Raw genomic sequence first — 25,378 nt, 5'->3', positions numbered from 1 at the left:
ATCTTGTTTGTGAACAATGACACAAGGACTTTTCATTCTGATGGCACTGATATGTTCATTGACATAAATACTTACTTTTGAGAGATGAGCTAAAGATTTTGAGTAAATTACAGGCTTTTGCAGGTAATCCATTGTGTGGTGCTGTTAGTACGAATTGTTTTGAGAAATGCACATACTTCTTTGTAAATTTTAAGGATGATTTGAGAAATGCACAAAAAAGGGACTGAGAAAAACTATAAGATAGTAAGCATTTTATTTAATAAATGAAAATGATTTTTTTTATTGACATTATTTTTTATGCTGCAATATAACAAAGAGTGAAAAATTTAAGGGGGTCTGAATACTTTCCGTACCCACTGTATGCTTGTGATATCTAACTTAAGGTGCTTATTTGTCCTTTTTGCAGCTTGACAAATGATACTGTTTACTTTCGTCGAATGGATCATAGCAGGTTGAACATTCCTCAGAATTTCTCTAGTCGTCTTTTATTGAAGAAAGTCACATAGGTGTGAAACAACATGAGGGTGAGTAAATGATGTCTTCTGATCTTTGAACTCTAAACTTATTCAAAATTGAGCATACTGGCAACATAATGTGTTTAATTGAGAACACATTCCTACTTTCCCCCCCATCATTTGACCCAGACACATTTCCTTTGCCTACTGAGGTATTTTACTAAATTCCGTGTCAGATTGCTTTTAGTGTGATGGGTGTGGAGCTTTCTGTGATACTATTACTTTCCACCCAAATGGACTGAGCTAGGGAAAAAAAAGATTCATCTGATAAAACTAATGAGGGACATTTTAATGCTCAAAACATGTGTATTGATTTGCTGTAATGTGGCTAATCTAAACATGACATCCGTCCATTAAACTATTGTGTGTATTTGTATGGGTGTATACAGAAGTTCGGACCTTTCTAAGAAATGTGGCACTTTTCCTCACGTTTGTTAGCCCATTATCAAACAAGCTCCTGTAATGAGAGAGTCAGGGCTTCCTGGTGCCTTCCTGTGTTGTAATGATCCAGCTAGCCGTCCAAACAATACCTCATGTAGTCATCACTCTGGCTCTTCCTGTTCAAGAATGACTCAAGGCGTAATACATGACGGTATATATATATATATATATATCAACACACAAAAGCAGAAGTTAGAAATTGTATTTACAAAGAAAAACAAATTAAATATTAAGATTTTCCCCCAGTGTAGTTGCCATTTTTACTTCTCAAAAGATGTTATTTGAGATCTTCATATTGAGCCATCTTGACATATATATCCATATGGAATTTGTGGATCTAAAGTAAAATAAAAATAAAATAAAAAAAATGTACATTTACTGAGCTTTTGAATATATCACATGTATTACAAGGGAATAAAAATACTTTATGCCATCTTTAAACTGAAAGAGATATTGAGTAAAATATACAAATAAATAAATAAAATGTATACATTATTATAATTTATATGGTATATTTTCTTATTAGATAATTTATTATAGTAGATGCTATAATGTGTGTATATATATATACACACACACACACACACACACACACACACACATATATATATATATAGTCCAGTTTGTATCAAAGATCTTTTCACCCAGCTATATTAAGATTTACATTTATATGATAAGAATCTATATTTAGGAATCAATAATGCAGTCAGAAATACATGCAACCCCACTCATGCATGATTGACCCACTCACTGATCTAAAAGTGCCATGTAGTATGTTTAAATTTAGGAAATTTTGGTCTGAGAGGATTGCTATTGATGTTCTCAACTATTGTATCTGACAATTTGTCTAATTATCTGAAGGGTAATTGTGATGTCATAATGACTGATGGTTATTTTATTGGTTGAAGGCATGCTACTGTTGTCCTATTTCCCATTAGTATAGGTCTTTATGAAGTTAGCAAGCCAGAGAACATGTTTATCAAATACACACATCTTAATGAGCTTCAGAGAGTGTAGGGCACTTATGTAATTACCCTAATGAAATATAATTTACCCCAGAGTAGTCTTTGAATAGTTAGTAACTAACTTACTCAATCTAGGCTGGCTCCACCAAATGGGGACACACAAGTACACATATAAAGTTTTTTTTTTTTTACTCAAAATGCGTGTGTGCATGTGTACCAGCATGTCTTTTTCCCCTAAGAATGCAAAGCTGAAGCCCTGTGGTGATTTTCTCACACACACTTGTTTACACTCTAAACACAAGCAGTGCATGGACGATGGGAAAATACACTCTCAGCACAACCCTCATGAAGTGTGTTTGTGTGTGTGCATTAATGTACCAACTACACCTTAATCTGTGTGTGAGAGAGAGAGAGAAAAATACAGGTGATGTTCAACTCAAATGTACTTTCCACTCACAGGCTGTTTGCTATTTTAGTCCTGCTGCAAGGCTAGCGCACACACAAATGTTCTCAGACTATGTTACAACACTGAGTTATTTGTTTGTTAGTTTTAGCTAGAGTGGTTTTAGATTGTTGTTTCAGTTCGTAAGATGGTATGCGAGTGAATTCCAACCAGCTAAGAGCAAATTTCTGTGGTAAAATACTGCATTAGCAGTATTTCCTACCATTGGGTTGGGCGTGTGAAATTGCAGCACCGGCCGCAGCCAATCACCTCTTATCTGATCATTGATTATCATACACATCGCTGTTAGATGGGATCCCCGGGCGCCGCAGCAAAAAATGGCTGCCCACTGCTCCGGGTGTGTGTTCACGGTGTGTGTGTTCACTGCTGTGTGTGTGCACATTGGATGGGTTAAATGCAGAGCACTAATTCCAAGTATGGGCCACCATACTTGGCCACATGTCACGTCACTCACTCATTATGAAAGATTGTAACACTAGTCAAGCAGACAGATTACGGTGATAATCAAACGATGTAGTGAATGCCTAATGAATTGGCCTACATTTGTTAGCTAACATGCTAACAGAGTAATTGGCATTACTAACACACATATCTACCTCCAAAGTGTGTGTGTGTGTATGCCACGCTCTGCGTGCTACCACTTCATAGTGAAGTATTGTGAAAGTGCTGTCAAAATGACGCTCGGTCATGCTGCTTCAACACGTACACACCACCCGAGGCACTTCTGGAGTGTGCTTGTGCACTTTGTGTGTTCCCAGAAGTCTCGCTCTAGGCTGTGACCTTATCACTTTTTTACTCTGATGCTAATACCGTTGTGGTCTGTGTGGCTAAAAGTCTATTCGTTTGCTTTGTAATCTCCTGTCATTTTATATTATATGCTATGAACTCATGCACTATTTACTTGCATTTACTAGGAAAACATTAGCGAGTGTAGTGGTGTTAGAGTAAGGTGTTAAGGGCCTCTTACCGTCAACGCTGTCTCGCATTTTCACATGTTTGCTGAAACTAGACCACCTTTTCCTGTGGCTTTAACTGTAAAACTCAATTGCACATTTACTTGGCTACCTAAATGAGGACATACTGTATAGTTATTTTTTATAATGACCCCAACTCAAAAGAACATTAAAAAAAAATATATTAATATAAAATAAGTGCTGCTGATGTTACTGTATGTTTTGGTCACATCTATTTCCAAAAGAACAAGGTAAACTTACTTACCGGTAATGTTGATAAATGACACACTGGGTGATAGATGATACACTGGCTTTTACAAATTAATTCAACAGAATGACAACAGAGAGAGAGAGTGACACATTGTTGATAATAGCCGAACTGTGCGAGCGATCTGTTTAACATAAACTGACTGTCCATGGTGAAAGCAGACTCCGCATAATAATGGCTTCAAACTAACTCTTTGAATAGACAGATACATACAAAAAGTGTAAAGATAGATATATCTATTATAACTTGTTGCATTTAAAAAGTAACACTCCTCAACAATGTTAATATCTGTGATTCTGTAGATGACATGTAGCACAGGTTGTTAGTAGCACGTAACCACATCTATTAATAGCTTACGGAAAAGAAATATAAGCATAACCTGTAGAGAGATATTTCAAACAGAGAGGAGCGGCTGTTTGATACAAAGATGTGGTACAAAATAACCATTTTGACAATTTTAAGAGCAGCTTGATGTTCCCGTGCCTTCCCATCCATTTGATTTTACACCTACAGAGCACATATTCACAGCATTATTTACAGTAATTTGAAATACAAGGGTGTTTAATTATAAATACGGGTTAAAGATCATTAAAAGGCTAATAACTGCAGCTAAGGTTTTGGCCACAGTTCAAGCCTGTATGCTAGGCTTTAAAAAAAAGCTAATTAGCTCTGTTCGCCAAGATAAGAATATTGTAGGCAGTTCTTTTTACAGATAAATTGACTTTTGAGTTGCCAGTTATGATTTTTAAAACTGATTTATCATCTATGGTACATTTTTACTTGTATCTCTGCTGAAGCATATTTAGCTTAGCAATGCTAAGCTCATGTTTGTTACTAAACGTATGTTTTGGCGAATTGGTGGCTAGCTTGTATGAATTCATTTGAATGTTTTAATATCTGCTTACTCCTCATTGACAGTTAGGATTGTGGTAGACCTTCATGCTTAAGTTTTTTTTTTTTTTTCAAAAAATGGTACGTTTCTGTAAGAATTCATACAAAAATGCTACCTCCTGAAATAATTACTTTTCTCTTGATATCAGGCTAAATAAAGCTGTTACAAAACTAGAGCTGATTTGAATCTGAATGTACAATCAATATTCATACTCTTGCTATGTCAAATGTTATCTTTGTTTATAGTTAGAAGAAACAACCGAGACAAATCTTAAATAAAATGTAACTGAGCTCTCAAGCAAATCTTTTGTGCAAATAAAGGGCAGTAAAACTTCATCTGAATAAGTTGAAATGAAATATAATTCTTATATCTTGAAACACAACAACCTCAAACCGCTGCTTTTTCAAAATGATTTAATGTGTTTAAAATATCAACAGCCTTCTGTGTACAATGTGTACACCATTGAGTGCACATCATGCAACTGTGTGCCTACCTGTGTTTGTATGCCTGTGTTTTTGGCTGTTCACCACAGTTATTGCGCCCACTCAGCCAGATCTGACATCAACTTTGACAGGATGGCAGAATAAACCCACCCACATATCGACACAATTTAACCTCACTACTCATGAGCCTACCTTTCTCTTTCTGTCTTTCGGAGGAAGACAGTAGCAGTGGTGTCACTTCACACGCTGTTTCACCTAGTATTTCGCCCCCACACGTCTCCTTTCCTCTCACTCACAGGAAATTGCGGGCATGTCATGTCGCCAAAGAACATGGCTCTTTTCTCTCTGAAATTCTGTTTCTATTTAGTCTCTTCTTCCCCCTCATTCTGTGTGGTTTATCACTTTATTTTCAACATCTTTGAACTAATTAAAAGATATTCAGCTTGATACAATTTCGGAATCCCATATAAGGCGGTATTTTTTTTTTTTATTCAGTGGGCCAATCACGTTGTTCAAGATGCTGTTTTGTATCCTAGTGGTAAACAATGTTTAGAGTCATCATACGAAATGCAGGCGAGATCCTGAAGGTGGTGCTTTGTTGAACTTAGTTCAACTGAAAATGAAAAAAATAGCCATTATTTTCTCACCCTCTTGTTGTTTCAAACCCGTATGCTGTTACTGTATGCTTTCCAAGAAACTCAAAAGGAGAAATTATTTAGAATCTTTACACAGCTCTTTTCTAGACAACTACCATCCTCTGGTACTTCAATACGTCATGTTACATTCTCAGAAAAAAGGTACAAAAGCTGTCACTGGGACGGTACCCTTTACTTATATGTACTATTTTGGTATGAATATGTACTAATGTATTTTTAAGGTACTAATATGCACCATTTAGGTATAAATAAAGTACAAAGGTGTACCCACCATTTAGGAATAAATAAGGTAAAAGGGTACTGCCCCAGTGACAACTTTTGTACCTTTTATTTTCTGAGAGTTGTATGGAAAAGAGCTGCATGAAGAGTCTTCAAAATATCTACTTGTGCATCATGAGACACTTACAATGTCCATTAGGACATAATGGACACTTATCACATTTATCACACTTCTTTAGAGGTACATGGGAGAATATTACTGTTGCATCATGATGTAAAGCATCAAACAATTCACGCCAGCTCAAAAAACACCATAGAGAATGAAGTGAACTAGGTCAAACAGCGGAGGTGGTGCATTGTTTAAGCCAAATGGACCACCTCAAAGTCAAAAATGCCCACATATCCAAATTCACACAGAAAGTGACGCATTAATATGCCTACATGCAAAATGTCTGTCTATTGATTTTCAAAGTGTGTGTGTGTGTGTGTGTGTGGATGTGTGTGTCCTTTTTATGAGTTGTTATAACATTAAACACAGGAATAGGGGTTGGGTGGAGGATTTTAGACAAGTTATGCTACATAACATGATAGATTCTCAACAATAGCTTTGACACAAAAACATGATTTAGGACATACAATCAACTACTTAAAACCTTCAGTTATTATCTCATATTGTATATGAGATTATACTATAGCTGTATAGCTGGTTATACTAAATATTCATCTGTAATTTCAGTCTAAATAAAAATGGAAAAATGTGTGTACACACACACACACACACACACACACACACACACAAGGAGATATTGCACGTTCCACTCCACACCTCTCCGCAGGTGATGACAGATTAAACAGATTTCATTTCATGGCAGGGTCTTCAGGGCAGAGTGTGTGAGCCTGACCCGACCTCACTCTCTCATATACACACACACACTTCGCTGGGCTAATCCTGATACAGTAGAGTGGTCCAGATTAGGTGGTTTATTTTCTGAATTATTATTCATGTCCAGCTTTCAGTACACATTGTGTGTAGTTCACTTGTGTGTGCATTTATTGTACCCAGGTTTCTCCATTTAAACACAGTTTAGGGAATCTGGCAATTTTAGGATGGTAAGGATATATACAGTATACAATTTTGGTAACATTCTGAAGAGTGGAATAGATTTAAACATGGTAAAATGTGTTAAAGTCAACATTAATGAAATCAGTTTACTTTCTTAATGCAGATTTTTGGTATTATTGTGAATGATTTAGCAGTGCATATCATTCCAAAAAAATAAATGAATAAATAATGACACACTTCACTTTATAACTGCATAAAAGAGTTCACCATGAAAGGTAACTTTCTTTGACCTGTCTTCTGTAAGTTTACAGGGCAGGGCTGTGTCTTGTGTTCTTTGGTATATTGTGTGTTTGGTTTGATACTTGGTTAGATTTCTTATAATGATATTCAGTGTCATATTTAACTTCCATATAATAGGCGCGGCTTTATGCAAGCTGAAATACTATACACATACGCACAGTTATGTTTTTAATGTTTAAACTGGCATAAAAAAATCCTCACATACCTCATGTCAAAATAAATAGGCAATTCAATTTCATTTTATAATGCATTATTTTATCCAGGGGTGAAAGAATAATAATAAAAAAAATTATATTGTTAAAGAAATTTTCTATTGTATTTCTGAGGACTGGGTGCTATTTTTTATTTTTTTTGCATGATTATTGGAAAGTGAGACCTCAAATTGAACGCACACATTTCCACTGTTTTCTGCCAAACTCATGGATCAGTGCTTGAGATAACATTCCCACCCTCAGTGGTATCATACACACAGTGTGCATGCATGCATACATACACTCATGCACACGCACACACATGCCCTAGTGAAGCCTCTAGCTACATAGTGTGGTCAAACCACACATGTTCATATCAAAGAGTAGGAACTTAGAAATCACAACAGTGGTGACCAAACACTTAAAACATAGCTAAATTCCCCATGGTATTTGCTTCGTTTTAATTGAACATGGTTTTGCCAGGTTTTTTTTTTTGGACATGTACCATGGTGCTTCTATGCTTTTGGACATTAGGTTTTTAACACATGTACCATGGAACTTTCATGTTTTTGCTGGATGTGTACCATATTTTTGTACATAGTTCCATGGTATTCTTTGAAGTATACTGCTATATAATAGTACATGAATTTAGTAATCACTCCATATCAATATATCATAGCATTACCATCCTTTACCATCACTACACCATAGTATGCAGAACACTTATAGTATGCATTTTAAATTCAACAAAAATGGCTGAAAAAACAACAAAGACAAACACACAGAAAAAGAGAGATGGGTTGTAAAAATAGTGTTGACCAAATGACTCCGAGCACTCACTCACGCTCATAAAAGAGCTCTTAAACACTGAATGCAGAGACAAGTGGAGTCTGTGTGTGTGTGTTGATTAGCTGTGAGTGTTCGACTCCATGACCTGCATGTAAGAGGTAAGGGTATGTTTACCCTGAGGAGAGGCTGGTGTGTGTGTGTGTAAATGGTTTGGGGTGTGTTTACCCCCGAGGAAGGAAGCTGTCAGTGCTGTTTGCTCCAGTGTCAGGCGGCAGCTCCACCCCTTTTCTGAAAATAGCTCTTAAACACTGAATGCAGAGACAAGTGGAGTCTGTGTGTGTGTGTTGATTAGCTGTGAGTGTTCGACTCCATGACCTGCATGTAAGAGGTAAGGGTATGTTTACCCTGAGGAGAGGCTGGTGTGTGTGTGTGTGTGTGTGTAAATGGTTTGGGGTGTGTTTACCCCGAGGAAGGAAGCTGTCAGTGCTGTTTGCTCCAGTGTCAAGCGGCAGCTCCACCCCTTTTCTGAATGGGGGAGGAGCTTCTGGAAGAGAATCTGCTAAATAAGACACGCAAACTCTGTCCTGTCTTGTCACAAACACACACACACACACACACACACAGGAATGGTAATCAGACAAGCAGACAGTCTTCTTCTCCAAAGTACCCCAATATTTTAATTGACAGGCAGGGTGTTCGGTTTCCTGAGGCATTCTGGAAAGGACATACTCACATTCCTGACCAGGTCATGAACTGTCCACCTTTCTGCACATTTTTCTTCTCTCTTCTCTCTTTTTTTTTTTTTTTTTTCCTTTTCATTTCTTTTTTCAAACCCATTTTTTTATTCACTCCCCTGCAGGAACGTTACTATGCTCAAATGTTGCTCTTTCGTAACTCAGAAAATTGATATTTTATTTAAGCATCAACTTTGTTTCAGATGTTTCTCCTACAATTCGGTTGGTGTGACAAAAAAGAGATGATTTTTGATGTTCAGTACAAATACTGAATTATAAAATGAATGTGGATAATGCAGATCATATAATTTATGTGACACTGGAGTAATGGCTGCTGAAATAATAATTTCACAATATTCCTGTTTTTACTATATTTTTGATCTAAAAAAAACAAAAAAACAATGCAGTCTTGGTGAGCCTGAGAGGTTTTATTCAAAAACATGAAACATCGCAATGATTCCAAGCGTCTGGCGGGCAGTTTATATAATTTTGTTTTATATTTATTATTTTAAAAAGAAATATTACATAACTTTGAGTTAATATCATAAGGCCTAATTAATTCTTTTAAGGACTGGTTTTGTATTTTTATGAAAACAAACGTCATATTTTCATGAGTACATTAACACTCTGATATATACATTCACACACCTCCTGGCTGCTTGGAAACCAGACCCAATCTTTATAGCTTTAGGGCTGAAGTGTGTGGAATAGAGTGCAGAAAGCTGAATTTACCCGCTTGGCTTGAAATGTGATTAGATTCTTGATGCTGGCAGGCATGCCTCATTTGTAATTAGGTGTGTGTTGAGGGATTAGTTTTGTGACATCATATAGGGGACCAATATCTGGTTCCCTCAGTAGATAAGAGAATGGGGTACACACATAAACGCAGGATCCCTTTGGGCAGCGGTATCCCAGCAGGCAATGGGGCTTACACACACCGATAACAAATGCAAACGAAAAACAGCCAAAAATGTTACTTCATGAAAGGTACATGCATTTGTGTGCATTACAACTGTTGTAATGTGCAGCCTGACATCCGTATTGTCTTTGTTCTTCTCAGAAATTAAATTGCCTCACCACTTAGTGTGTATTTGTGTGTGTGACATTGTGGTGACTACCATCGGCCATTAGGTCCCTGTCCTCTGAGTGCCAAATACAATCGGGCGGCAGCTTGATACTTCCTGTCTGCATAATTAACGGGATAATTAAGGCTTTAATTGGCTGGTGGTGTGACCGAGGTGGGCTCAAATCCACCGCAGCACCTTCTATAGGCTACTAAATTAGGTTAACCCTCTCAGATTGCCACGATTAAGCCCAGTCTATATACGCTAGTGCTAAACCTCTGTGTTCTTCTGGGAAATCCCGGCACTAATGTTGAATTAAGATTCTGTCTCAGTTTGATTGAGAAAATTAGTCGGAAACAAATTACTAAGTGAGTTCTTGGAGCCAAATGAGGAAAGTTCTTATATCAAACAAAGTTTTCAAGCCATTATAAACGTTACAGTACGAAATGGTAGCCTGTTAGCCTAATGCTGCAGTAATTAGCGTGAAGTTTGATACTCGAGATGAAGTATGTTACAAGATAGATTTATGAGTCTCAAATGGCTGATGAGCAGAATGGTGATTTTTTACGAGAAGAATATGGATTGAATGAGAAAGATAAAGAGATAGAGAAAGAAAGAAATAAAGAGAGTGGGTTCTTGGCTTTTGGGTGAAACTTGTGTGGTTCTTGCCCATTCAAAAAAAGTTGCTACCACCATGCTAGGTTGTTTCTAAGCAGTTGCTAAGGTGTTCTAGATATTTGCTAGGGCATTGCTAAAGCCATTGCTATAGTGTACTGGTTGATTGCTTACTTGCTTAAAGAGATAGTTCACCCAAAATGAAAAATCTGTTATTTACTCCCCCCTCATGTTGCTCCAAACCTGTACGCCTTTCTTCTGTACAACACAAAAGAAGACGCTTTTAAGATTTTTGGAAAACCAAACAGTTTTGGTAACCTTTGACTTCCATTGTATGGACATTAAGGTGAGTAAATGACAGCAGAGTTTGCATTTTTGGGTTAACTATCACTGTCGGTCAAAAAAGTCCACCACCACTCTTTATTGTCCCATTTTCACTAACAGGGGGACAGTGCTATTGCCGAATCCCAATATGGAACTTTCTGTGCATTTCCACCGCAGAAAAGGTGGTTCTACATTAGTTCTGCCTCTGCGCCAGTCCCTAAAACCTGTGAGAACCACTAACGTTCTAGACTAAGGGTCATGATGGTGTCCTCACTAAATAAACACCTCAATCTGGCAAGACTGATGCAAAACAAACCTAAATTGATCAATTATAATCAATGAATGCAGCGATGTGAGGAATGCTCAATTAATGGACTTCATGTTCCAGGTTCAAGTTGCACAGTTGCTCCAGTTACTTTATTTTTCTGATACATCTAAAATAATATAATTTTCTTCATTAGTATCATATATATGTAAAATCATCTGGACTAGATATCCATCCAGGATGTTTCCCTGCCTATGGCCCGAGATGCTGTGATGGGCTCTATAGTATCTCCACGACCCTACATAGCTCAAGCAGTTTGGATTGATGGATAGATGTGTATTCATTGCTATGAATTTTATTTGTTAATTAAATGTATGTAAATTTTGTTATGGCAGAAAGACAATGAATCAAACTTGTAAAATATGTAACGTTTGTTTGTGGACATATTGAGGTCCATAGATAGGGATCCCTTCTTTATTCTATTACATTTTTTTTTTGTTCCAGCTATAAATTGGTAGGCCAATTACTTTGAAAAATAACAGCACACCTCTCCTCAGAAAGGTGCATAATTTGAGGCATCATTCATATCCTTTGCTCTGAAGAAGTTAGCCTCAAAAAAAAAACAAAAACAAAAAAAACTTAGATTTACTGGTTTGGTCAAATCTCTAACCCTAAGTATAAGCAATAGTAACAGTATTCTTGCTTTAGCAAACATTGCTAATCATCACTATTGTTGAATGTGAGCCCAAGGTAAAGCAGAAAAGTGATTTTTGGAGAGTGACAGTTGTGTGTGGCATCTAAAAAAGGCTTAAAGTATAAGTACCAAAGTGCTGCCAACAAATCTATTCTTTGTTACCGCAGTGATTAAAAAGCCTGAAAAAGTGAACACAAGCTCCTAAGACCTCCTTTGTCAGAGTGAGTGCGCACAATATGAAATGACTTCCCCCATCCCAGTTATTCAGCGGAGGGTGATACAGGTTACCTGTTACGGGATGTCAGAGTGTTTGTGCTGTTAGGATGCACACATGTTGGATGGGCGGAAAAATGTTGAAAAATAAACTCCTTTTTTTTCAAACCCACGTAAAAGGTACCTCAAAAAACCGCCTTCCTTTCAAACACCTGCTCCCACACACAGACAGGATTGAGGTCGATGTCAGTTTGTGGTCTAATAAAGCTTCGCCACAAGACTGAATATGTATTGGAAGCAATAAGAGCGATTCTTCACCTACGCATCATCTCTTTCTCACACACAAACACACACCTGGGCTGTTGACAACAGGAAACTTCTCTTTAACTGTCATTTTGAGCTTTGATTGTTTTGCAAAAGGACCTCACAAATCCAAAACACCTCTCTCTAAGTGAAGGAATAAATCGTAAATATTACATACATATGAAATGCATCTTGAAAGAGAAAATGGGGAAAAAAAGACTTAGCCAACACATTGTAAGTGCATTCCCACTGTACATATCAGATTCGTGCATTACTGTGGAGGTAAAAAAACCTCAGTATTCAAGGGGTTGTTATAGTTCTATTCACCATGAAATCAACAGAGAAATAGAGTAGTTGCTAGAGTTAGCAATAGTGTTGGGGGTAACACATTACAAGTACCGTGAGTTACGTAATCATATTACTTTTTCAAGTAAATAGTTAAGTAACACATTACTTCTAAATTTACAGCAAAATATCTGAGTTACTTTTTCAAATAAGTAACGCAAGTTACTTTGTTTTCCAGTTTATTAATTGACACCTCTTCTGTCGCCATGTTGAGAGAAATTGGGAGTGAGGTGCAAAAACACTTCCTTTAGCCTGAGGCTTATTAATTTCACTTTTGGTGTGAAAGGCCCAGGTGACAAAAAGTAACACAAAAGTAATGTAATGCATTACTTTCCATAAAAAGTAACTAAGTAATGCAATTAGTTACTTTTTTATGGAGTAACACAATATTGCAATGCATTACTTAGCTTTCCCCAACACTGGTTAGCAAACAACAACTATCCATCAATCCAATTAATTCCTGATGGACAAAATCAGGTCCCACCTTGCACTCAGACATATGTCACAAAAGGGAAGAAACCTGAATATCTGTTTCATGCCAACTTTAAACCAGACGTGGTGTTATTCAGGTAGCTAGCAATTAGTAATTTGACTTTAATTAACCTGCTCAGCAACATTCTTATAAAACTGTTGCTCAAAACTGACCATAGAAGAAGACAGTTTATGCTAATTCCTGCTTTAGCACTTCCTTTGTGCACAATATTTGCGCAAGCAATATAGTGATGACCATTGTGAATTGATAATTGAATTGATAATTGATAATTTTTAAAAAATGAATCCCAGCAGTTAGCGACAGTGTTAGGGGTAACACATTGCAAGTAACGCGAGTTACGCAATCGGATTACTTTTTCAAGTAACTAGTAAAGTAACGCATTACTTTTAAATTTACAACAAAACATCTGAGTTACTTTTTTCAAATAAGTAACGCAAGTTAACGCTGAATTCTATAATAAACCTAATTTTCATTAAAAAACGAGGAACTAGCACCTAAAAGATTCATAATTATTTAATTTAAATGCATTCCAGCACTGTACCAGTGTATTAAGTATCTGCTTAAACTAGGGTTTAAGTATCTGCTTGAACTGCAGGTGGTTCATGAAGGTTCATGCAGTGGTGCAGCTGTTTCGTGAATTCACTCTCTTTGGTAATAATTATGAATGCTGTTCTGACATATTTTCGGTATGCAAACCTGAACTTGCATAGTTTAAAGGGGACATCGGATGCCCATTTTTCACAAGTTGGTATGATTATTTAGGGTATATATGAAATGTCTGCAAAATACTTTGGTAAAAATTCCTCAATGGTCGTGCAAAACAACATCCTTTTTACCTTGTCAAAAACAGCTCCGTTCACAGCGAGCCGTTTCGGTGCATCTCTCTTTAAATGTTAATGAGCTACTGCTCACCCCACCCATCTCTTCTGTTTTTTGGTGTATTCGATGGCGCATTACCATCAGAAACAAAACTAATCCACTGTGTCCTCAATGGCTCTCATGTTGGGAGAAAATGAAGACTCTTATGTTCACTTTTACATCCAACTACAAAACGCCTGCCTTGCTTACGAGACATTGTTGTCACGACAGCTGCTCGAGCGCGAAGAAAATGGAGGACAGCGTACAACTGAGCGGAGGGCGGAAATATGCTAATACGGGACAGTCCGTCAGCGGTTGTGGGCAGGGCCTGAGCAGTATGAAGTCACACTGCTCATAAAATCAAAACTGCTTGATAATTGAGACTGTGTAGGTTTTTTGAAGATTTGAAAAAAGGAGTGAATGGATTTTTATCATTGTAGGGTGGTTGTGTCCACACACTGCTAAGACTTTTATATGCAAACACCATGTAAAAGTGAATTTTGCATTCAATGTCCCATTTAAAGCATAATTTTCGTTTACTTGCATAGAGTATGTTTTGGGCCTAAGTAAAATTACTGGACAAGGAATGTGAGACAGTGAATAGAAAATAAAATGGCCATTTATGGAGTTATTAGATGACATGCAGATTATGAGGTTACACGTTTCTTTGCCACAGTCGTGTAATGTCTCAGGCTTCCGTCAATGAGCACGCTAACATCAAGACCGCCTATTTTACGGTCCGCTTTCATCAATTTCCATATAGACCTAATGAAGTGTCTCTCTCTCCGTCTGTCTTATTTTCATCATTCCGCTGTGCTACACATTGACTGCCTTCTCTTTTCAAAGAAAAGTGCTCAAAGCTAAAGAACAGAGAAAGGTTAAAAACGTTGATTACTTAATTCTGCCTTTCATCACTTTTTGGAGCGGAATTTCCCTCAAAAAGAAAGAAAAAAAGGTGTGATGACGCATTCCATCACAGGAAGTGGTGAGCAATAGCTCACTTTTAACTCTAAAATCTAATATTCACACCTAAAACAGTCCACATGAACATCGATTTTATGGTAATCTTTGACATAGCATCTCTAAATTGCTCCAGATTTTGCTGTATGGGTCATTTGACAAAACAGGTGTGTTTGGTGTTAGTCATTAACATAAAAAATGACTTTCACAGGCAATAATTGATACAGACCTTGCCTTACTTTGAGATTTATTGACATTTTTTAAACGCATCAACAACAATTCAGTAACTTTATATATGCTTTATCTTCTCCTTGTTAACAGAAATATATGTACATGAAAGCTTTTACTTTATTATTCTCTATTATTTAATTATGTTTTTAGACTAGACTAGTAGTAATGCTTCAGCCATGTTACCATTATAACTGTCTCTTTTTAAATATACTATAACATTACAAATAAATAAATACATACATGCATATACAGTACACCTGTCACTGAATGAAATTAATGGACACTGGGAAAGTAAATGCCCCCTCTTTTGACACGTTATCTAATATTTAGCTAGTTTGTCAAGGACAACCTAAAATTGTCAAAATGATTTTGGAAAGTGAGCGGTTATTAAATATTCAGTATAAAATTTTCTTTCGAACAAGCACCTTGTAGTGTCATGACCTTAAGCACAAGACTAGTAATGTTCAAATTATCAGTGTTTAAAATCATACCATTGTTTCAAGATAGAAAAGGCACCCATTTCATAGCAGCATATACCAGTATAGAAACTGGTGGACATCGGATCTCTCAGAATGGTCTTTAAAAGTGCAGCCATGTCGAAATGTGATATTTGAGCTTATCTAAAGACTGCAGAGATAGAGCATGCATTGAGAGCATAGTATTTATTTGCAACAAATACTTCTACTGTTCGAGATATTCTAGTGTCACAAAACAAATATGCACAATCAGAGGTAGAGAGAGAGAGAGAGAGAGAGAGAGAGACTGAGAAATCTTTGGATGAACAGAATGATGGGAGAAAAGTGTCTCCCTCAACATTCTCCTCCATCCCAAACCCAAATAATCCACTAATCCTATTTCTAATCAGTATCACACACACAAACAAACACACACACACACACACACACACACACACGCACGCACCAGTGCTATTCAGCACTTCAGTATGCTCTGCTGAGATATACTGTGAATTTCATGTTTTCCTCTCCACTCTCTTCCATGAAACCTATTTGGTTTTAAACTCTTTCAGGATCAATCAAGACTCTGGTTTGTTGATGAGTGTGTGTATTTGTGTCTATGCTGATAGTACTTGACAGTACAGCTGATAGTCACACATTTACATGCATAAACTCATGCACAAGTACATGCACTCTGTTCAAAACATATATTTTTTTTCATTTTAACTTTGAATATGGATGTACTACGGCATCAGTTCAGTAAATAAACAGGTAAATCTGGTATAAGAGAAGATTATCCCCATATAGATACACAAACAAAAACACAAATCTGTATTTTACCCAATTTTCTGTAAGATTTAGGCCTGAAACATACTTTATGTAAGTTTGTTAATACAGACGCTTCTAGGTACGCAAGCTGGAATTCATATATTATTGCACTGCGAACTGTATAAGAGCGAAATGTTTTCAGTGATGTATCATTTGAGTATCTCAGATGTTTCTCCTAATATTCTTTAGAAGGAGTCAAAACTGAAAAAAATACAACAGTTAATTAGCTAACTAGCCCCTAAAATGGGGATTTTACTGTTATGGCGTTAAAACCTTCTTAAATTACTTTAAAGCCAATTTATTTACATTATTTTTGCAAGTGGTTAGTTCTGAAGCAAGACATCAAACTTCTCAGTCTGTTTATTTTGACAGCTGACTAGAGACTAGCTAGCTGTCTATTTAGGCTAACAGATATCAGCCTTTGCTTAAAACATTATATGTTTTATTTTATATAATTATAAACTAAATGTGGATATTCTAACTCATTTGGTCTTGGAAGAATCTGATGATAAATCTTTGGGTTCATATTGAGATCTGACTTTTTTATTGCAGACTTTCCAGACGTAGCATAATTTGAGACATTGATGAGACGCCTTTTGAAGCTTTTTGATACCAAGGATCCCAAAGTACAGTGCCTTTAAGATATTCTATATATTTTCATGTACTATAACAACTCATTTACTCTGTGTGAGAAAATATGGTAACACTTTAGTATGGGGACCAATTCTCACTGTTAACTAGTTGCTTATTAGCATGCCTATTATTAACATATCGGCTGTTTATTAGTACTTATAAAGCACATATTCTGCATGACCATATTCTACATCCCTAATCCTACCCCATACCTAAACTTAACAAATATCTTACTAACTATTAATAAGTAGCAAATTAGGAGTCTGAGGCAAAAGTCATAGTTAATGGTTTGCTAATAGTGAGAATTGGAGCTTAAAATAAAGTGTGACCGAAAATAGTACTGTATGTGTAATTTACACTATCTCCAACCCCAAATTAGATTTTTTTCTTAGTCATTTTTAACACCGTTTTTATGTATTTAAGTGCTTTTCTTTCTGTTAAAATAGTGCTGTCAGTAGATCTAAATAATCACATTGAATGTGATGATTTCTGATCATTCTGAAGGCAGAATGAAATGTAATATTAGCAAATTTGATGAATGTGAATGTAAAAAGTAATCTTAACTGGGACCTAAAGATTTATCCCATTGAGGTCACCTGGGGGTCTTTACAAGTTTGAAAACCCCTTGTAATTCTCAGTGTTGCCACAAAGGGCATTAGCGGATATTAGCATTGAAAATCTTCTTATGGTAAGGTTTTTTTTTCTTTCAGTTCAAGTAAACTACATTTATCACAGAGCAACAATTATTTAGTAAAACAAGAACGCATATTATGTACAACATTGGATGTTTATAATGCACAAACAAGCATTTGTGCTGGTTTTTGTGTACTCGTGTAGAATCTTAGTAAATGACTGCAATAAAGGCATAACAGGTTTTTTTTTTTTTACCCCAAACCTTACACGCAAATGTTGAAATTCTGACATGTTCACAGGAGAACTCAAAGGTGGGTGAGACAGTAGAGTGTCGTCACAAAGATTCTGACATGATATACGTTTGTTAAACCCTACGTTACCACAACATTTAGGCAGTAAAGTACTAGTGAAGCAACATATGACATTTCTGAAGTGATATGAAATGTGCTTTGGCACACACACTGTCCCTAGAAGAACGACAGTGCTTAGTTTGTGGCCACTTTCTGCGTCATGTACTATCTATCAACACCATCGATGGTGAGTTCTGTGAAGGGTCAAACATGACAGAGAAAGTTCATGCAACAGTGTAAAGTCCTTTTTTGTAGACCTCTGGGGATTTCAGTTTGGACTAGCTCTTCCGAAACCTAGTTAGTTGCTTTGCTATCTACTACCTTCTAAGTCACTGCAGTGGTAGGCACCTCATAAGTGACTGATTTGAAATGCTTTACAGAAAGTTTGCACTCTACACAAATAGTCCTCCTCATGTGAACCACATAAAGATTCAACTCACAACTGAATCCAGCGGAGTTTGGTGTTAGCATGTTGCTAAGCTAACAACAGCAGGGCACAAAATAATGAGATAATGAGTCAAATACTTCATTTTACATATGATTGAACTAATTATGTTGATTTTTTTTTCTCAGCTCATCGACCAGAACTTGCATTGCATTCGGTATGAAAGGGGATCTCATATTTATGAGAGAAAAAGTCAATATTATGAGAAGTTCTTCATATAGTTTCAAAATTTTGTTATTATAAATTATTTCATAATTTCGCCTCTGTCACAATTATTACTCAGATGTTAATTTAGAATTTTCTTCTCATACATACTGTCTGCATTTCGACTTCATCTCATAAATATGATGTTTTGTCATAATTATGACTTCGCCATAATACAACCATAAATACAACTTAGTATGTCCACATTTCGACTTTTCATCTAATAAATATTTAGTATATCACAATTATGACGTTTTTGGTCATCATTATGACTTACCAAAGCATGATTTTTTTATATGTTAGAAATTGTCTTTAATAATTCTAAGTTCGCATCATCTGTGAAGGGTCATGCAGTTATTGAATTTGGTCAAATTTTTAAATTGTACTAAATTATAAGGCTTAGAGACATGCTGTAAACATTCAGTGTCTGATTGTGTGCATATGAATATGTATGTGGTTTCTGTAAGCTTGCATGCACTCCGAAAGGTGTGTTTTTGTTGGAGACGTACCTTCATCCCTCTAATTGAAGTTTGCCTTTTGAAATAATTAAGATAAGGAGCGCGGACTAAATAATTGCTATTACGGTGAAGTAATTAAGTTACGCGTGTCTCCTCCCCCATTTTTTTCTTCCAAACAAAACACTGCAGCCACCACAGACACAGACACACACACACAGACACACACACACACACACAGATACGCACACACACACACGCACACACACACACACACAAACCTTTTTAAAATGCACGCTATTTGTGTTTTTAACCCTGAATGAAGTTCACACGCACACACACATAATGACAGGAAAGAGTTGTTGGTTAGGAAAGGCCTGAGGGCACCAGTGACCAGGTTAGAAAAGCAGAGGATTGCTATAACTGTATTTATTAAAACAAATTACAGCCTTAGCCAGGTCTCTAAAAAAGTTATTTATTTATTTTTTGGTATGTGCACGTGTACTTATAGTTTTGGGACAAAAATGGCCCAAGATGTTCTTAAACCTGACAATTCAGGAATATTTGGGGAACGGAAAAAAGGTTTATTTAGGGTTTGGGTTAATTTGTAGTCATTGTATATATATTTATTAAAACATTGAAAATTCCATTCTTTTTCTTTTAAAAAAAAATTATAGTTTTGTGTATAGGGTATACACACACATACATTTTTACATCTTGTAAAGAAAATGTGCAAATACCACAGAACACAGAACTGAACAATTGACTAATCTACTGTCAACTCTGAAACCTGAATCATAATCATATTCTTATGATGAAGGCATGTAGATAATGCTATGCAGTGTATTTAAGTGTTTGTTTTTTTTGTGATTGGTATACATGTGATTTCACTTGAAAATGTGTTTTAAGAAAATTGCACAACAGAACAGGTGTCACTAACAGTTTCTGAGAAGGCAGTTTGTGTGTGTGTGTGTGTGTGTGTAGGGGATGTGGTGAGGTGTTTGAGTTGTAGGTGAAGTTAATAAAGGACTGTGTAAAGGTTTCTTCCTCTCGTGGTTTAACCCCTACTGTAGCACCAAATGTGTATATGTGTAGATACAACACCTGACATATTCAAACTGTTTTTACCCATCTTTCTAGTTTTCAGCTACATATCAGTGGTATTTTATAGGATACACTATACATTTTTTAAAGAAATTTATATTTTTATTCAGCAAAATGCTTTGCATTGCTAAAAAGTGAAGAAATATATAGTTTTAGAAAAGATCTTGTTCAACTCGATTCTTTTTTCAACATTGACAAATCAACATCAAAGCAGCATATTTCTGAAGAATCATGTGACACAGAAGACTGGAGTAATGGCTGCTGAATATTCAGATTTGCCATAAAAATAATAAATTAAATTTTAAAATGTATTAAAATATGTATATATTTTTAAACATTGTAGTAATGTTTCACAATGTTGCTGTCACGACTGCCTACTGTGGCGGAGACGAGGAGACGAAGGAGCGCGGAGACGAAGAGGATTAACATGAAACAGACCTTTATTTATCCAAATAAAGCACATACAGACAGGAACTCACGAGTAGGACGAGGGTTGACGTTCAATGCAGGACAAAGACAGACTGCACAGACTCGAAATTAAATACACAGGGAAACGAGGATGATAACTAGACACACCTGGAACACATTGGAAACAATTAGGACAGGAACAGGAAGGACCAAATATGGGCATGGAAACACAAAACACGGAACAGAGTCCCGCGCCGTAACATATCCACTGGGGAGGGGGGGTGGGCGCCCTGGAGGCTGGTACAGGGTGGATCAGGGAGCTCGGGGAGCCATGGTGGATCAGGGAGCTCAGGAGGCCATGGCGGAGCAGGGGACTTGGGAGGCCATGGCGGAGCAGGGAGCTCGGGAGGCCATGGCGGATCAGGAGGACTCAGGAGGCCATGGCGGATCCTCCGTGGCCTTAGCTGGCTCGGCCACGGGGATATGGCCCCCTCCCAAAATTTTCTTGGGGAAAACTAGGAATCCAGGAGTGCTCTGGAGGGTGCTCTGGAGGAGCGGGCACTTGAGGGCGCTCTGGAGAGGATTCAGGGACTGGAGCCCTCCTTGGGTTAAGCACGGGGACAGGAGCCTTCACTGGGCTAAACTCGGGGACAGAAGCCCTCTGTGGGCTATACTCGGGAACTGAAGCCCTCCCTGGGCTTAACTGGGGAGCAGGAGCCCTCCCTGGGCTAAACTGGGAATCAGGAGCCCTCACTGGGCTTAACTGGGGATCTGGAGCCCTCCCTGGGCTAAATGAGGAATCAGGAGCCCTTCTTGGGCTTAACTGGGGATCAGGAGCCCTCCCTGGGCTAAACGAGGAATCAGGAGCTCTCCGTGGGCTATACTCGGGAATAGGAGCCCTCCTTGGGCTATACTCGGGAACAGGAGCCCTCCTTGGGCTTAATTGGGGATCAGGAGCCCTTCCTGGGCTTAACTGGGGAACAGGAGCCCGCGGCTGGCGGGCTTGCCGTTGCGGTGACCGGCGGGTTTGGGACCAATGGCGGCCGGCGGGCCTGAGAAAACCATGGCCGGCGGGTTTGACTTCATAGCGGCCAGCGACAGAGGGACCAGAACCAACCGCATTCTTCTCCACAGATTCCCCTCTAGGCTCAGGGTGAAAGGCACGGCTGGCAGGTTTGCCGTTGCGGTGACCGACGGGCTTGGGTCAATGGCGGCAGGCGGGCTTGAGAATGCCGCGGCCGGCGGGCTTGACTTTGTAGCGGCCAGCTGGCTTGACAACGCCGCGGCGAAGCGTGCGGCGGATTCCATACCGCCGGGAGAAACAAACGGGAAAAAACTAAAGACTTTCAAAAGCGGAAATAAAACGGGGAGAGGGGGCGCCGCTCACTTCTTTTGGGTCCTGTATTCTGTCACGACTGCCTACTGTGGCGGAGACGAGGAGAAGAAGGAGCATGGAGACGAAGAGGATTAACATGAAACAGACCTTTATTTATCCAAATAAAGCACATACAGACAGGAACTCATGAGTAGGATGAGGGTTGACGTTCAATACAGGACAAAGACAGACTGCACAGACTCAAATTAAATACACAGGGAAACGAGGATGATAACTAGACACACCTGGAACACATTGGAAACAATTAGTACAGGATCATTACTTTCAAAACATAAATATAGTGGAAATTTCATGTACAAATGTAATTTTTATCTAATCTATATTATGGGCTCCTTTCAGAGGAACCTATTCTTTCCTGGAACAAATTATTCTTGTAAACAGGGGTCTCTTTGGTCTGAGTATATCAGTGAATGTCAACAGTTGTGCTAAACCATTAGCAGTAACCAGTGCTAGTTTTATCTTCGAATGTGCTGAAGAACAGACTGACCATCTTTGAATGCCTGAAATGTACAGCACTGTCATTAGCACTGTTACAAGAGCCTACTTCAATACTCAATATCACTATCAAGCTACAGAAACAATATAAACACGCATCTCACTTCCAGTAGTTTGAAATGTTGATTTAGGTCTTAGGCTAACATTACATGTTTAGTTTGGCAAACACAAAGTTATTTGCTATTATTAAGCTATTATTACATATTATTGAGCTGACAATGAACAATTGTTATGGGGTTCTCATTTGGCTGCTTTTTTTATTGTGAGTGTATGTCCTATTGCCTAGGATCTATATTGAATTCCATGGTTTTCCATTAGAATTAATTAAAATTTGGAAAATAAAACCTCAGATCAACAACACATGACATATCACACCATGTCATTTATTTATTTAACAAAAACTAGGCCAAAATGGAAAAGCCATGGGTAACAAACTAAGGACACCCTTACTGTTAACAGAGGGTAAGTAATGGTCAGGCACTGCTAATCAAAGACCTTTGATCAGCCAATTGTGAGCACCTCTATAAAAGCAGACATTTTGGCAGTTTGCTGGTCTGGAGCCTTTAGGTGTGTGTTAACACAATGCCAAAGAGGAAAGAAATCAGCAATGATCGTAGAGAAGCAATTGTTGCTGCCATCAATCTTGGAAGGGCAATACAGTCATTTCCAAACAATCTGAAGTCCATCATTCCACAGTGAGGAAGATTATTCACAAGTGGAAGACATTCAAGACAGACACCGATCTTCCCAGGAGTGGATGTCCCAGTAAATTCACCCCATGGTCAGACCGTACGATACTCTGAGAAATTGCAGACAACCCAAGAACTACACCTCAGACTCTACAGGCCTCAGTCAACATATTAAATGATAACGTTTGTGACAGTACAATTAGAAAAACACCAGACAAGTATGGCATGTTTGGAAGGGTTGCCAGAAGAAAGCCTCTTCTCTAAAAAGAACATGGCAGGATAGCTTAGGTTTGCAAAGTTGCTTCTGAACAAACCATAAGACATCTAGAATAATGTCCTTTGAACAGACGAGACCAAAGTGGAGATGTTTGGCCATAATGCACAGCGCCACGTTTGGTGAAAGCCAAAAGAGCATATCAGCACAAACACCTCATATCAAAAGTCAAGCATGCTGGTGGAGGGGTGATGATTTTGGGCTTGTTTTGTAGCCACAGGACCTGGGCACCTCACAGTCATTGAGTCGACCATGAACTCCTCTCTATACACAAACCTTAATAAACTGGAGCAGCGTTGTAAAGAAGAGTGGGACAAAATTCCTCCAGAATGATGCGAGAGACTGATAAAGTCATACAGAAAATTATTACTTGAAGTTATTGCTGCTAAAAGTGGATCTACAAGCAACTGAATCATAGGGTGTCCTTAGTTTGTCACCCATGGCTTTTCCATATTGGCTTTATTTTTGCTAAATAAATAATGACATGGTGTGATATGTCATGTGTTGTTGTTCATCTGAGGTTTTATTTTTTTACATTTTAAGACCTGCTAAGGACCAGAGGATTTTATATTTTGTCCTGAACCCTATTTAATTCAATTGTCCTTTTTTTCCACATGAATGTAAGTAGTAATTATGAATAGTGATGGTACAGTTTAGTTTGTATGCATTTTTCTATACTAGAAAAATATACAGTTTCCAGAAAATACTACTTATTTAGCCATATGAGCTGAAAGGCTTGCACAGCAAAACTAGATTTCTCATCATTTTTTGTGGCAGAATGGACCAAAAAAAAAAACATAAACCATTCTTAGCGATTGACTTATTCTGACCAGTCACTTGAATGCATATCATAATCATGATATATAATAATATGATATGCTTTCAAACTTGTAGGAACTGTCTTTGAAGACTTGAAGGCAGCATTAGCAGATTTATTATATTTCCTAATACAAATATTCCAAATAATCTGTATTGTGTAATGTGTTTTCTGATAGGTATGTCCATGCTACTGACAGTGGATATAATAAAGAGGCAGCAGAGAGCTTCAGTTTCTTTTCCCAAGCCCGCCGGCAAGATTTTGACCTGAGGAAAGACAGAAAGTGAGACACAATGAGAAATATGAACCATACTCTACATTACATGCGTAGGCCAATCAATACACAATAAAAATATCTCTCTAATTGAAAAGGTCAAGAATACGCGTGACCCTCAAGATTGCTAGCGCCGACTTTCTTAACATCAAGGAAAAAGATACGCCTGTGATAAGTAAGTATTTCTTCCTTTTGGCTCGCATTTACAATGAAGGGCTGTCAGTTCATCATATTTATTAAAGGGGTCATATGATGATGTTGCTTAATGATGGTGAATCATTGCTAAAAAGAACATTATTTGGTGTATTTGGTGTAATGACGTGTTTATGCGGTTTAAGGTTAAAAAAACACATTATTTTCCACATACTGTACATTATTGTTCCTCCTCTATGCCCCGCCTTTCTGAAACGCGTCGATTTTCACGAAGCTCATCGGTCTGAAAAGCAAGGTGTGCTGTGATTGGCCAGCTATCCAGTGCGTTATGATTGGCCGAATACCTCAAGCGTGTGACGGAAATGTTACGCCCCTATCATACTGTGATGATGCCCTGTCAGGCCGGAGCGATGATTCAAAAACATGAAAACCCATTATAAACGAGGCATTCGTTGCATCCAGTGGGGACATAATTATGGATTATAATGACTTATACTGTCTTTTTACG

At 37.7% G+C, this 25,378-nt stretch overlaps 1 long non-coding RNA gene across 1 annotated transcript in view; it reads left to right on the top strand.

Annotated features, from left to right (window-relative positions):
- Positions 1–469: 469 nt before the first annotated feature.
- The window catches only part of LOC107748488 (uncharacterized), a 28,825-nt gene continuing 3,916 nt past the window's right edge, over positions 470–25,378 (top strand). The window contains exons 1-3 of the long non-coding RNA XR_001640938.1: positions 470–524; positions 24,622–24,726; positions 24,816–24,892. This is a non-coding gene — a long non-coding RNA (uncharacterized LOC107748488). The remainder of the gene's footprint in view (positions 525–24,621; positions 24,727–24,815; positions 24,893–25,378) is intronic.

This window comes from Sinocyclocheilus rhinocerous, unplaced genomic scaffold (genome assembly GCF_001515625.1).
Source record: "Sinocyclocheilus rhinocerous isolate Xijiao unplaced genomic scaffold, SAMN03320098_v1.1 scaffold78, whole genome shotgun sequence".
Taxonomy (NCBI): Eukaryota; Metazoa; Chordata; class Actinopteri; order Cypriniformes; family Cyprinidae; genus Sinocyclocheilus; species Sinocyclocheilus rhinocerous.
This window is presented reverse-complemented; position numbering and strand designations above follow the sequence as displayed.